The sequence below is a fragment of the Podarcis pityusensis genome (assembly GCF_964106645.2).
Source record: "Podarcis pityusensis genome assembly, chromosome: 2".
NCBI lineage: Eukaryota > Metazoa > Chordata > Lepidosauria > Squamata > Lacertidae > Podarcis > Podarcis pityusensis.
Genome location: NC_138029.1, coordinates 96,249,078 through 96,261,508, shown reverse-complemented (window position 1 = coordinate 96,261,508; position 12,431 = coordinate 96,249,078). Strand labels below are relative to the sequence as shown.

General features: G+C 42.9%; 1 long non-coding RNA gene across 1 annotated transcript; it reads right to left on the bottom strand.

Annotated features, from left to right (window-relative positions):
- Positions 1-278: 278 nt before the first annotated feature.
- On the bottom strand, positions 279-10,542 carry LOC308471937. The gene is made up of 3 exons (XR_013983213.1): positions 10,463-10,542; positions 3,438-3,550; positions 279-413 (listed from the first exon to the last, which is right to left on the bottom strand). It is a non-coding gene; the product is annotated as an uncharacterized lncRNA (long non-coding RNA).
- Between the last annotated feature and the right edge of the window lie 1,889 nt (positions 10,543-12,431).

Genomic DNA, 12,431 nt, shown 5'->3' with positions numbered 1-12,431 from the left:
TGCTAGCTCAGGCCAAAGGTCTGTCTAGTCCAGCATCCTGTTCTCACAGTGGCCAACAAGATGTCAATAAGCAGGACCTGAGAGCAACACTGTACTTTCCAGTGGTGCCCTACAGGAAGTGATTGAAATACACACTGGCTCTGACAGATGGTTCAAATTCAGTCCAACTTCTTCCCAACACTTGTAGCAGAATCCAAGGCATCATCATCAAAGACACCAGTGACTAATGTGTCATGGCTTCTTGCATCAATTTTAATTTACTTCATCTTTGAATGTAGCGAGAACAAAGACCTGCAGCCTTAATCTGGTTCACTCAGGGATCATCAGAAAGGCTTGATTCATATTCAGTTGACAGTTGCATCTTTTAGGCAGACAGTGGCACCAGTTCTGAATGACAGATTTCTTGACTTTCTCTATGGGAGATGGAAAAAGTCCATTAAGAATTCCAAAATCAATAATAAGCAAATAAATAAAACAGTAAAACCATCATAAAGCAGAAAACAGTGCAGAGCTTTCACACCATTCAGAATGACTCCTAAAAAAGGAAAGCCTGTTTGATTCAGCTGTTTTCCAGTAGAAGTTGCTGCATTAATGTTTGTAAAAGCAGGCAATTGTTTGCTTATACTTGAGATGGACAAATCTATCCATTTCAATTTCTCTTATTTTATTCGTTTTTTTCAGCCTTATTTTCAGTCCTCCACATTTCTCCATCAATTTGCAATTTTTTTAAAAAAAATTGTCACAAAAATTTCCCACTATTGCAATGCAGATACACACATTTCTGCAAACAATTTCATCTAATATGATGCATTTTTATTTGTTATCTTCACGTATATGCTATTTCCTGGCCAATAGGCTGAGAATTTGTGCTTCTGAAAACACAATTCAGCTGACTTTATGTAAGTATGTTAACCTTCTGCTGGAACCTAAAAGATTATTTCTGTTATAGGGTACCCTAACTCAATAAAATTTCATTACTAACATTGTCTGGTGCATACTAGTGTTCGTCTAAATAGCTGGTTTCAGTCCTTTACAAATCTAGAATCTATCTCCCTGATAGTTTTGGAGGAGCTCTCTGCACAGTTATATACCTAAATTTGGCTAATCCTCATACATGAGGTCTACATAGCAGACCTTAAATTAACACCCTTCAACATACATTTTTGTAAACATGGCTCGGTTGGCGAACTACCTACATCACAAAATTCGGAGAAGTGTCAATGGTGAAGGAAAGCTGTGTTTCAGTTCACATAATGCAAATTAGGAAGATTTGCACTAAAATCCCAAACCACGCCAAATTTCTCCCCAATCTCTAGCTGCGACTGAGTAGCAGAAGCTAGTCTTTTAAAGTTAATGCAAGCAAATGAATTCAGGGATGGAGCTTATTGCGATGCTCTGACCTCTTTGAAAAGCAGCCACGTCTCTTTGAATCTGGCTTCTGGAATGCAAAGCACACTCTCTGCTCCTGTGGCTGCCTGCTGCTGCTGCTGCACCTGGGTGGGCCATGTAAACCCAGCAGCACCTGTGCGAGCCTGTGATGGTGCCAAGTGCTTCAGGAAGTGTCAGACTGGAAGAAAAACCCACTGCCTCTTGCTGCGGATCAATCACAAAGGAAAGGAGGAGGCAGCAGGGACTTTTCAATTCAGCTCTGACTGTATTCTGGCATTGATATTTTCAAGACTGCCAAAGCCCTACATTTTGGAGGGCCCATTGTCTGACACCCCAGCATGCTTTTCATTCCAGAAATGTTTTTCCTCACTCCAGGTACATGGACTAATTTCTTGAAAGCTTGGAATGAAGAAGCAGGCCTTTCATGTAGCAAGAGAACAGCCACCACGTTTTAGGTAAATATGGGGAAGGAGAGAAATATGCATCTGATGTCACGGACTGGCTGGACACAGAGGAACAGTGGGAGGCACCAGCTGGGGAACCCCCAAGGGAAGAAGGCTCAGCGCCTGGGGATTGGTGGTGGGAAAAGACTGGGAGGAGGTGCCAGAAGCTGAGAAGGTAACAGGGCTTAGTGAGAAGAGAGAGTCTGTGGCAGAAAGAAGTCCAAAGTCAGGGGCAGAAGCTGAAGCAGGGGAGGAGGGAGGCCAAGAGGCAGAGATGAGTCCAGCTGGTGAAGAGGCACAGGTGTCTCCTGCTGCTGCGAAAAGCTGCCCTTCCCCCTGGTCTCCCAGAACCAGGAGAGACATGGAGAGAGTGGAGAAAAAATTAGCTTCATGCAGGCACAGTCCCATATTACTGGGGGGGGGGGACCCTGGAGAGGAGGGGACTTAGGCAGCTTTGGGAGGCAGGGACCTTCAGTGTGACCAACTGCTTCATGGGGGCAAGACCCATCAGAGATGAGTTGCTGTGCTCATTAGGCCTGACACTCCTGGGCAGATCCTGTTTTTGCTAATGAAGAGTTAATTCCAACTCGCTCAGTGTGATTTACTGCTGGTTCACTGCTTTTTCTATCACCAAGAGGCAATTCAGGAGAGAATTTGGAACAGAAAGCAAATGTACGTGGAGATCCATTGTGGGCTTTGCACTTGTGATAGGGACTGATTTTATGTGTGAGCTGCTGGTGGTTCCATCTCACCCTGTGCTGCGTAATACATCTTCCAATGGCTCTCTGGGATCTCAGTCTGTGGTCTTTCAGAGTGTATGCTGCAAATGGGGCCTGTGGCTTTCTGTGCAGAGATTATGTGCTATAAACCATGGAGCCATACCCAGCCCCCACTTCCCAAGCCAGACTAAGCCCCATGTGTGAAAATGCCCTGACAATTTGCTGGCATGCCTGTGTTGCTGTGTTTCTGTAAGTGCATGTTGTCCAATACTCAGGAAGCCTTTCATGACACACTGACGAGTGATGCGATGGCTTCTTTTAAGCAATGCCTCCTTGTCAGTGAGATGGATTAGGCTCTGGATATTTTTTCTGTGTTTCAGTGTAATTTTTCTCTTTCTCCATTTCCTCCCAGAGCCTTCACTGGCAGCCATCTAAATAATTCCCCTTCATCCTCAGCATTTATGTTCCTTAAGTATTTGTAGACTAGGTCCCCTCCCCACTCGTTGCATTGCCAAGTGATACATTATTAACTCTTAAATCAATCCTTCTGGCCCACTAATTATGTTGCCTGCTCTTTGCTGATCTCCTCTTCCATTTGTCAATATGTGTCTGCTGGAACTGAACACAGAATTCCAAATGCAGACATGCCGCCTTTGCTCAGTACGTGATGTAATGCTGATCTTAGCTTCCCGGGATTTTGCTACCGCATCACATTGCCAACTCCTATATCACTTTTGGGTGTCGTGTTGAGATTCCACCTACAAGTTGACTCAAAACAGGAGTTGGGAGTCACATTTCCTTAGCTGCAAGAGTTTGCATTTTTTTTAACAATATTCTCTTTCAAGAAAAAGAACCCCAGTAATTTCTGCCTTGAGAATACAGATACCTCAAATCAGTCTGAGATTATTCTATCCTAGACCGACTACCAGACAGTTGCCCAGACGGCTGATGCATGAGGGCTCTTTCATCCAAGACTGAACCAAGGCTGACGCTCTCCGCCTTCAATAAAAAAAAACTTAAATAAATAAACTTCACATGGTGCAGCAACCCTTGATTTCAGTAGCTATCTTCACCAGCAAACTGTAAACCACATACATACATACACAGATTTTGTCATGTTGAATTTGACTGAGAGGTAAGATAGACCGCAAGTCCCAAAATCCTGCTCCTAGATCAATTCAAGGATAAATTGCAAAATGGGAAAAACTCCACCATCCCCAGTTTATTTTAAGGGTTTCCTGAGGAATTTGGTTGGCCTTGATGAGAACAAAGTGCTGGACTAGATGGGCCAAAGACTGACTGATCCAGTAGGGCTCTTCTTACATTTTCTTCTAGAATACTTGTTTACATAAGATCCTGCCTACAGAAAAAAATAGAATGGATTGAATTCATCACCCTTCAGATATTTAGAGATATATCAACATGATGTAACAGGGAAGTGTGTCGAAATTTTGAACAGATCTCCCCTTCATTTTAAGCATGAAGGAGGAAAAAAAACTATTTTCAAAGAAGTGCTTAATATTCAGCGCTTCCTTTTACGTTCCCCCCATCCAGGATGCTAGCTGCTAAAAGGCTGTGGATTTTAGGAAATCCATCATATGCCATCCCTTAATGGCAAAATGACCAGACAGCTGAAGATTTTAGTAACTAAAATAAGGCACATTACTGTAATCAGTCGCTTTAAACCTCTCTGGAATATGCGGCAGAAGCCTATTATTTTCATTGCCAAGGAGCTTCTGGAAGGATTATGCTAATTCAAGCTACCTTTTCTCATTTAATATCAAATCTGAAGAGAAGTGTTAAGCTGTAGAGCCATTGCTCACTGTTCATAGTCAGTCTGTGGAAGAGAGAAATTCCGCAGGAGTGCCAAAGGCAACTTTTCGGGTGGATCTGAGACTTGCCACCAGAAGGGGCTATTCAGTTTCACTCCCCCTTTCACCGCCAAGTTGCTGTTGTTTTTGCTCATTGGAAACATTCTGTTTTTAAAATAACAGCAGGCACAGAATGAAAGAGTTGCAGCTCATGAAGTGACCAAACACAGTTGCCACACCTAAATTACAAGTTGCAAGTGAAATCAAATCCCCACCCACCTTTTAGAGGAATCACGAACCTTATGAATGTAGCAATGATTGTGTGCTAATTATGTTCTAATGCATGACGTAGCCTATTCGGAGGCAAAATAGGGAAGGGTTGTGGGTCAGTGTTAGAGCTTTTGCATTGCATGTAGAAGGTCACAGGTTTCATTTATGGTATTTTAAAGTAGGGCTGGAAACTGCTCCTCACCTGTACCCTGGAAAGCCACTGCTAGTTGTTGCAGAGAATACCGAGCTAGAGAGATCAATGGTTTGTCTTGGTATAAGGCAGCTTCTGATGTCCCTGCTGATGCCTCCATGACATGAGTGTGTGCCCTCAGCAGCAAAACTCTTCAGGCAGGTTCTTGAAGCAGAAGAAACTAAGCCAAATTTCGAAGAAGAGATATGCCTGCTTAATCCTGTGCATGCCTTGTTTCGACACAACATCAGTGGGTAGTTGCCAGGGCACAGCAATCACTGATGCCTGTCCTGTTCCCTTTAACGTTGCGCCCCAATTCTCAGATTACTGGGCAGGTGGATCTTGGAGCTCCCATAAAGTGCCAAAACGTTGCTGTTGTTGCTGTTTTGTATTTTGCTATTTAAAAAACCCTCTTGTCACAAAACTGCTGTTTCCCCCCAAAAAACATATTAGTGTCAAAAGAGTACTTTGCATTTTGCAAAATAGGACACATAGCAAGTTTGGTAGCTAATTTTAATTGGGAAATGGACCATCCTCATGGCTGCTATTAATACACTTAAATATGTGGGAGATTCTGTTCATCCTTCACATCTAGTTTTGTTTTCAGTCAGACGGAGATCAGAAAAGAGCAGCCCTCTCTTTGGTAAACAGGAGCATACATTACATTTATTATTCTACTTCCTACTGTTCCCCCTCGCTCTACTCTATCAGAATTTATCATGAGAGATTTGAAGGCAAAGTGTATAACAGCGGAAAAACATGCCTTCATCTTCTCACAGATGTATCTAAGTATGCTGCGTGTTGCGTTTCCCAAATAGCACAACTTTGCGGAAGAACCTGCCTAGAATCTACTTAGTATGTTCCTTTACTGGGCCCATATCACACCTGTGCTAATTGATCTGCACTGGCTGCCTGTTAGCTAGCAAACCAGTTTAAAGATCTTGTTACTGACATACAAAGCCCAGAACCATTCTGGACCATCAGTTATCTGAAAGACCATTTTCCCCTCCATTGCTCAGTAAGGGCATTAAGATGAACAAACGGAACCCAGTTCGTTTTGCCACAGCCTACAGCTCAGCATCTTGCAGTGAGGTGGAGGCAAGCTTTTTCACTGGGGTTGTGAAAGGCACCCCCCTTATGAAATTCAAGAGGACCCATCTCCCCTGGCCTTCTGCTGGCTTTTGAAGACAGGCATTCCATCAATCTTTTGACCCACACCTCCTGTTATAATTACTGTACTCTTTTAATGGGATTGTTTTATTGCATATTTTATTAATGGATGATTAGATTTTAGTGGGATTGCTTTGTTGTGTGTTTTAATTATGGATGTTTATATTTTAATGCTTATGCTGTTGATTTAATACTTCTAAAGGGCGTAGAAGCCTATTTTCATAGAATCATAGAATCATAGAGTTGGAAGAGACCACAAGGGCCATCGAGTCCAACCCCCTGCCAAGCAGGAAACACCATCAGAGCACTCCTGACATATGGTTGTCAAGCCTCTGCTTAAAGACCTCCAAAGAAGGAGACTCCACCACACTCCTTGGCAGCAAATTCCACTGTCGAACAGCTCTTACTGTCAGGAAGTTCTTCCTAATGTTTAGGTGGAATCTTCTTTCTTGTAGTTTGGATCCATTGCTCCGTGTCCGCTTCTCTGGAGCAGCAGAAAACAACCTTTCTCTCTCCTCTATGTGACATCCTTTTATATATTTGAACATGGCTATCATATCACCCCTTAACCTCCTCTTCTCCAGGCTAAACATGCCCAGCTCTCTTAGCCGTTCCTCATAAGGCATCGTTTCCAGGCCTTTGACCATTTTGGTTGCCCTCCTCTGGACACGTTCCAGTTTGTCAGTGTCCTTCTTGAACTGTGGTGCCCAGAACTGGACACAGTACTCCAGGTGAGGTCTGACCAGAGCAGAATACAGTGGCACTATTACTTCCCTTGATCTAGATGCTATACTTCCCTTGATCTAGATGCTATATTTTGTCGTTACGTGGCATGTACAAATCAATTCATCATCATTGTCATATACATCCAGCTTAATCTCAGTTGTGATTCAAAAGTTAGTGTAGGTTGCATCCCTTTTGAAGGTGACCAGATGTTTGGCCTCCTTATTTCTTTGCTTGCCTGGTTCTGGCATGGTGCCCCCCACCCGGCTTGCTCTGAGGTTGCATTTTAAACAACTTTGGAGAGGTTTGGGCTCTTTCAGGTAAACTGTAGAACTTCAATTTTATTCAGACTTGTGCGCCCACCAGTTTTTCCTTTCCTTTTGCCCTGCATGAGGCAATTCCCAATTATCCTAATGCTTGCATAATTACTGTTTCATGCAGCTTTCCAGGAACAATTTTTGTTTAATGTACTCCTGATAGCACTGAGAGAATTCCTAACGTGCTGGCTGCTCATTTTCTCTTTATTTCACATCGCAAACTTTATTATCAAAATGGGACACTCACTTTATTATGTACATTCAAGGATACACAGAAAGGCATTTTTGGCATCTGACCCAAAATTAGACATTCACTCTCCCTTGATTTCACTAAAATGTTGAGTTGATACATGCTGTAGAAGCTTTCCGAAACTGCTGGGGTTGAGCCAAACATTTGTCTGTATTTTTAACTCCAGCTGTGAAATCGATTCTCCCTATAGGATCTGGAACAGGGTAGATTCCTTGTGTCAGAACCACTTCCCAAAATGGCTGCAGCAAGAAGATGTGTCTTCCCCTCAAGTTCCTTCTGCAAATCTTCCTGAACTCCTTTTAACTTGCTTCTCCATTCATGCTGACATGGTGACACAAGCGAGAGCTGGATTTTCCACATCCACCTCAAACTTTGTTTTAGGCAGAATTAGGTGGCAGCTCTTGCACAATGCAGAAGGAAGCAGTGAATCTGCTCCTGGAAACCTCCTCTATTGTTGGTTACGAGAGAAACAGACGACTGGCCTAAGATGTAATATTGGGGTTACCAACCTCATACACACTAGCATGGCTTGCATCCTGGTGTCTGTATGCAAAGCTCGAGTGTCCACAGAAAGGATGCTTTCATGCCTACAGATGTCTGTGTGATCACTTCTTTCCCTACAGATGTTGATGGACATCAGGGGCAGAGCTAATCGACATGGGCCCACTCAGATATTAGTTCAATCTGTTAGTGTTTCCTACAAATGGGGCTTTTGTGTCTCACTGTCATCCTGGCAAATACAGGATGTGGTGCATTAATCAGCTCCATTAACAGTGTTTGCCAGTGAATAACTTATTTGACTACCAGCCAGGTTTAAATGGTGCATCAACCATACTTTCCCACCTGAACCATTGGAATCTGAATTGCTTTTCTAGTACAAATTATTTTTCTAAGAGAACGTTCTTTTCATCCTGCACACTCACTTGCAATTCTCAGAAAAGTATCACAGTGTTTTTTTATATTATTATTAAGTTGGCTCTGGATAGTCAAAAGTTTGGGACTTTTCAAAAGCCTGTATTTATATCCTGAGTTATTTGGATGTGTGCTAATTTAACTTGCAACCTGCCCTAAGGGACGCTATGCACATAAATAAGAAAATGCTACTTCAGAAACTTGCTATGAATTAAAAATGAAGAAACTGAATATCTAAATCAAATTGACCAGAACCAGCTACGTTTTCAGCAAGCTGTGGATGTGACAAGGTGCAGCTGAAGATACTTGCCTGCCAGTCAAGGTCAGCACCATCAACTCCACGAGCATCTCATGACTCATGGTTCCCAACCCAGTGTTGGAACTCATGCAGCTTTGAAAGATGAATGCAATCAGAAGCATCATACATAGCAAGGTCAGAGCACCTCTCTGGGGCCAAGGCCTACATTACCGCAGTGGAAAGCCATGAGGGGCTGTATTCTAGGAGTGGGCAGGACCTGAGTCAAAAGGGGTTGAACCAGATCCTCACGCAATCACACAAAGACAACTACACAGATACTAAAGCTGTTTCTTGTGGAAATAGGGGCATCTTACGGCATTTAATTCTCAGTAACTCCACAAAAGTTAAATCTTTTATGCTGTAAATAACCCCCCCCAAAAAAAATCCTTTATTGGGCCTCACTGTGCAAATGGCTAAAAATACCTTAGTAATTCCACCAGCAAAATACAAATAAGATCAATGCAAAACTGGACTGCAGACTTTCTTGCAACTATTCAGTGCCTCCGATTTCAAAATGTGAGGTTGTGTGCATCCAGTTGCAAAATGAATACACATGTCTTCTTTTGCATATTTGCAAGGGACACAAGCCTACCTCTCTGCTGAGACATTTCCCCCTCTGCTTTGATGTTCTTGAAGCAGATCTTCTTACAGGGGAATAAACTGAAAATTGCACAGTGGGCACAACATCAAAGGCCTTTTCACTCTCAGTTGCTCCCAGCTGAGCAGCTGATGGATGGGAGAAGAGCCTGAAGACCAATCAGGCTGAAGACCATATCCAGCCTACAGGTTGGGGGTTTCCTAGTCCTGGAATGTATCACCCGCTTATACTGTATGTGCATTTTCTAATTCAACAGTAGCTGGTGCTAGGAAGCCCACATCTCATTAGGCTGTAAAACTTATGTCAAATTTTTAAAATAAGTATAACATATTCATTCCAAAGACAATAAGTAAATAAAGCAGATTCGGCTGTTTTCCAAGCCTTGCCTATCTCCTCATTAGTTTAATTTCTTATGCTGCTCCTCTGCCCTTCTTTTTGTTAGTGTAACATTATGCAAATATTACTTAACTTCAATGAAACACCTAATTAGCTGAACAGGTTGGATGTTCGCCAAGTAGTTCTGATAAGCAAAGTCGTTTTGTTTTGGCTATTATTTTCTGTTTGGTCCCACTGTATTCTGTTTGGCAGATTTCCCTTTGAGGTGCTCTATTATTACTTTAGCACTATCAAATAACATTTCTTGCTGACAGAAAGTGTAGACTCTCCTCCTCTAAACAGGATATGAGTTAAGACAGGGGTGTGGGAACTTTTTTCTGTAAAAGGCTGCATTCCCTTGTAGGGTAATCTCTTGGAAGGCCCATCTTAGGGGGCTTGTCTGAAACCAGTAGCGGGTTAGGGCCACCCCATCCATTTTCTCTCTCTCTTTTTCTGCCATTCCATCTTTCTCTCCCACCCTCTAATCTCACTCACTTTTTCTGCCATCTACTCACCTTCTGCCACCCCTTCTCTCTCCCACTTCGCCACACCAAATCTCCCTCTTCCCCCTCCATAATCTCACTCCTGCTCCCTCACTCTCTGACACCGACTTTTCTGTCTCTTTTTCCTCTCCCTCTAAGTGGGTTGCCAGGGGAAGGGACAGGTAGTTTTTGTCAGAGTTCTGAATTGATAGCTTAAAGAAGGCTCCCTCCACCGTCCCCACTTCCTCAAATCCATCTGTTTCTGCTCTCCCTCTATGCTCCTACATGAAATTGGACCAAGGTCCCCATGAAGCATTTGGATTAGAGACTGCCCACTCCTGAGTTGTTATTGTTTTTTTAAAAATACTTAACAACATGTTTAATAACATTTTTCTTGTGTGCAAATGGATGACTTCATAAAACTTTCTTTAAAAACTCTTACAGAGTATGCAAAGGCAAATTTTTGCAAATGCAAACTCTACGGTAATATACTATTACACTGAATATTTGCTTACATGGTTGTTGACCTGAATCAGCTTTCCTCCTCCAATCTGAGCAGTTCATCAGTCTGAAGGTTATTGGAATGTAAATGTCTTGAACAGTCTGAAATGTACCGAATAGTGGGTAATTTTAAAGCCAATTAGAGTGGGAGTATCAGAAGGTTTTTAAACTGCCAAAACAAAAACAAAAAAAACAGTGTTAGAAGTTTTAATGATGAGGACAAGGTTCTTTTAATTAAGGTTCATTTCAGTGGTACAGGCTGTTCCCATTTGGGCAGTCCCACAGAGAGCATCTTATACTAGAATTCAAACAATCTGGTTTTCATTGAAAACTGTCAAACGGCATCTCAGGATAAGGGGATTGATCTTGGGGGGGGGGGTAAAGGTAGGCATGCAGTATGCTTGCTCCCCTTGTGAAATTCTCTCGAACATCTTCTCAGAAAAGCTTGGCACCTTCCCTCCACCCAAGTCTGAAAAAATCTGTTGACACAAGTCCCATTTAAGCATTTTTCTTTCCTGTATTGAAAGGGCATCTCTTTTTTGCCCTTCACTCATCGTATTTATAGAGTCCCGAACATATATACTGAATCTTAGGAAGAACATTAGTTTTTGTCAGGCTTGCAGAACTTTGAAACCACTTCTGGGGGGAAAAAGTCAAATCTCTTTGCCTTGGTTTCCCTGAAATAATAGTGTGTGGTGATTGGCCACGCTATACTCAATCTATTAACTGTATAAGATCTTTTCAATAGGGAACAAGCTACCAGCTTTTTGGAGGGGGAGGGGGAGAGGGAGAATATTATTTCAGCACTGAGTTGCAGTAGCCCTTCTTAGAAGCTTTCAGAAAACCATTCTACAGTTAGTGGCTTCAGGTACAAGGCCTCTCACTCATGCCTTATTCAGGGATTCGGTTTTGTAGAAAATGGGAGCCAATTGCCCCTAAGTTTTGGGGACACATGATTATTTCTCTGGGGCAACTAGACAATGCCAAAATCTACTAAGTAGCAGCTATCTTAGTCCAAATTGCTCGGGCTCTATTTTGTCCTCAAACTTTCTTCTCAGAGGATATGTCTGCAGATGGCTTCTTTGGACCACAACTGTAATTGTGTTCTCATTGATCCATCTTTATCACTAGAGGCAGAAGCAGCCTCTGTGGCTCCAATCGCCTTGTATCAGCATAGGTTGGTACATCTTCTATCTCAACATGGGTTGAGATAGTCTGGCATCAGCGATCCCATTTCAAATGTTGCGGTGCATTGTATGTGGGAGCAGAACTGCCTTTAGAAACCTCAATGGGTCCAGAATATGGCTGAGAGGGTACTAATTGGGAGCTGCTGTTGCAAGCAGTGCTGGCTCTGCAATTAGCCAGAGTGAGGCAGTAGCTTCAGGTAGCAGGAAGCAGCTTTTAAACAAACAAACAAACAAACAAACAAACAAACATATGTTTCCTGCTAGGAAGAGGGCAGAGGTACTTGTAGGATTTCCTGCCTCAGATGCGTGGCCCTGGGTACTCTTACCTTGAGGCACGGAGGGAGCATCAGTCCCTATTCTTCCTCAGTAAAATGTCTGGAGCCGGTCCTGGTTACGAACAGGGGTGAACTTGGGTCTTTCTAATTTCAGGAATGCCCTGTGTGAGGCCAAAATTCAGTGCCCCCCGCCTCTCACTTTCTAATCTGCTCAATTCACTAGTTGTGGTGCCCTGTGGCACACCCTAGGCTTGGTGCCCGATGCAGCAGAACTTGGTTGTGCTGCCCTAATTTGCCTCTGTTGCAAACATGATGTCAATATCTTAACATTCTCACATGCTGCAGGTCCAATTCCAATTCCAAGCCCTATTCCAAGTGCTAGTATTGACTCTTAGGGCCCTTCACAGTTGGGACTGTGACAGAACCTGAAGGATTGCTTCTTCCCACAGGTTACCTGTGCCTTGAAGTCATTATTCCCTGCCAAAGGTGCAGGGATGCAATGGCAAGTAAGGCTTTGTTAT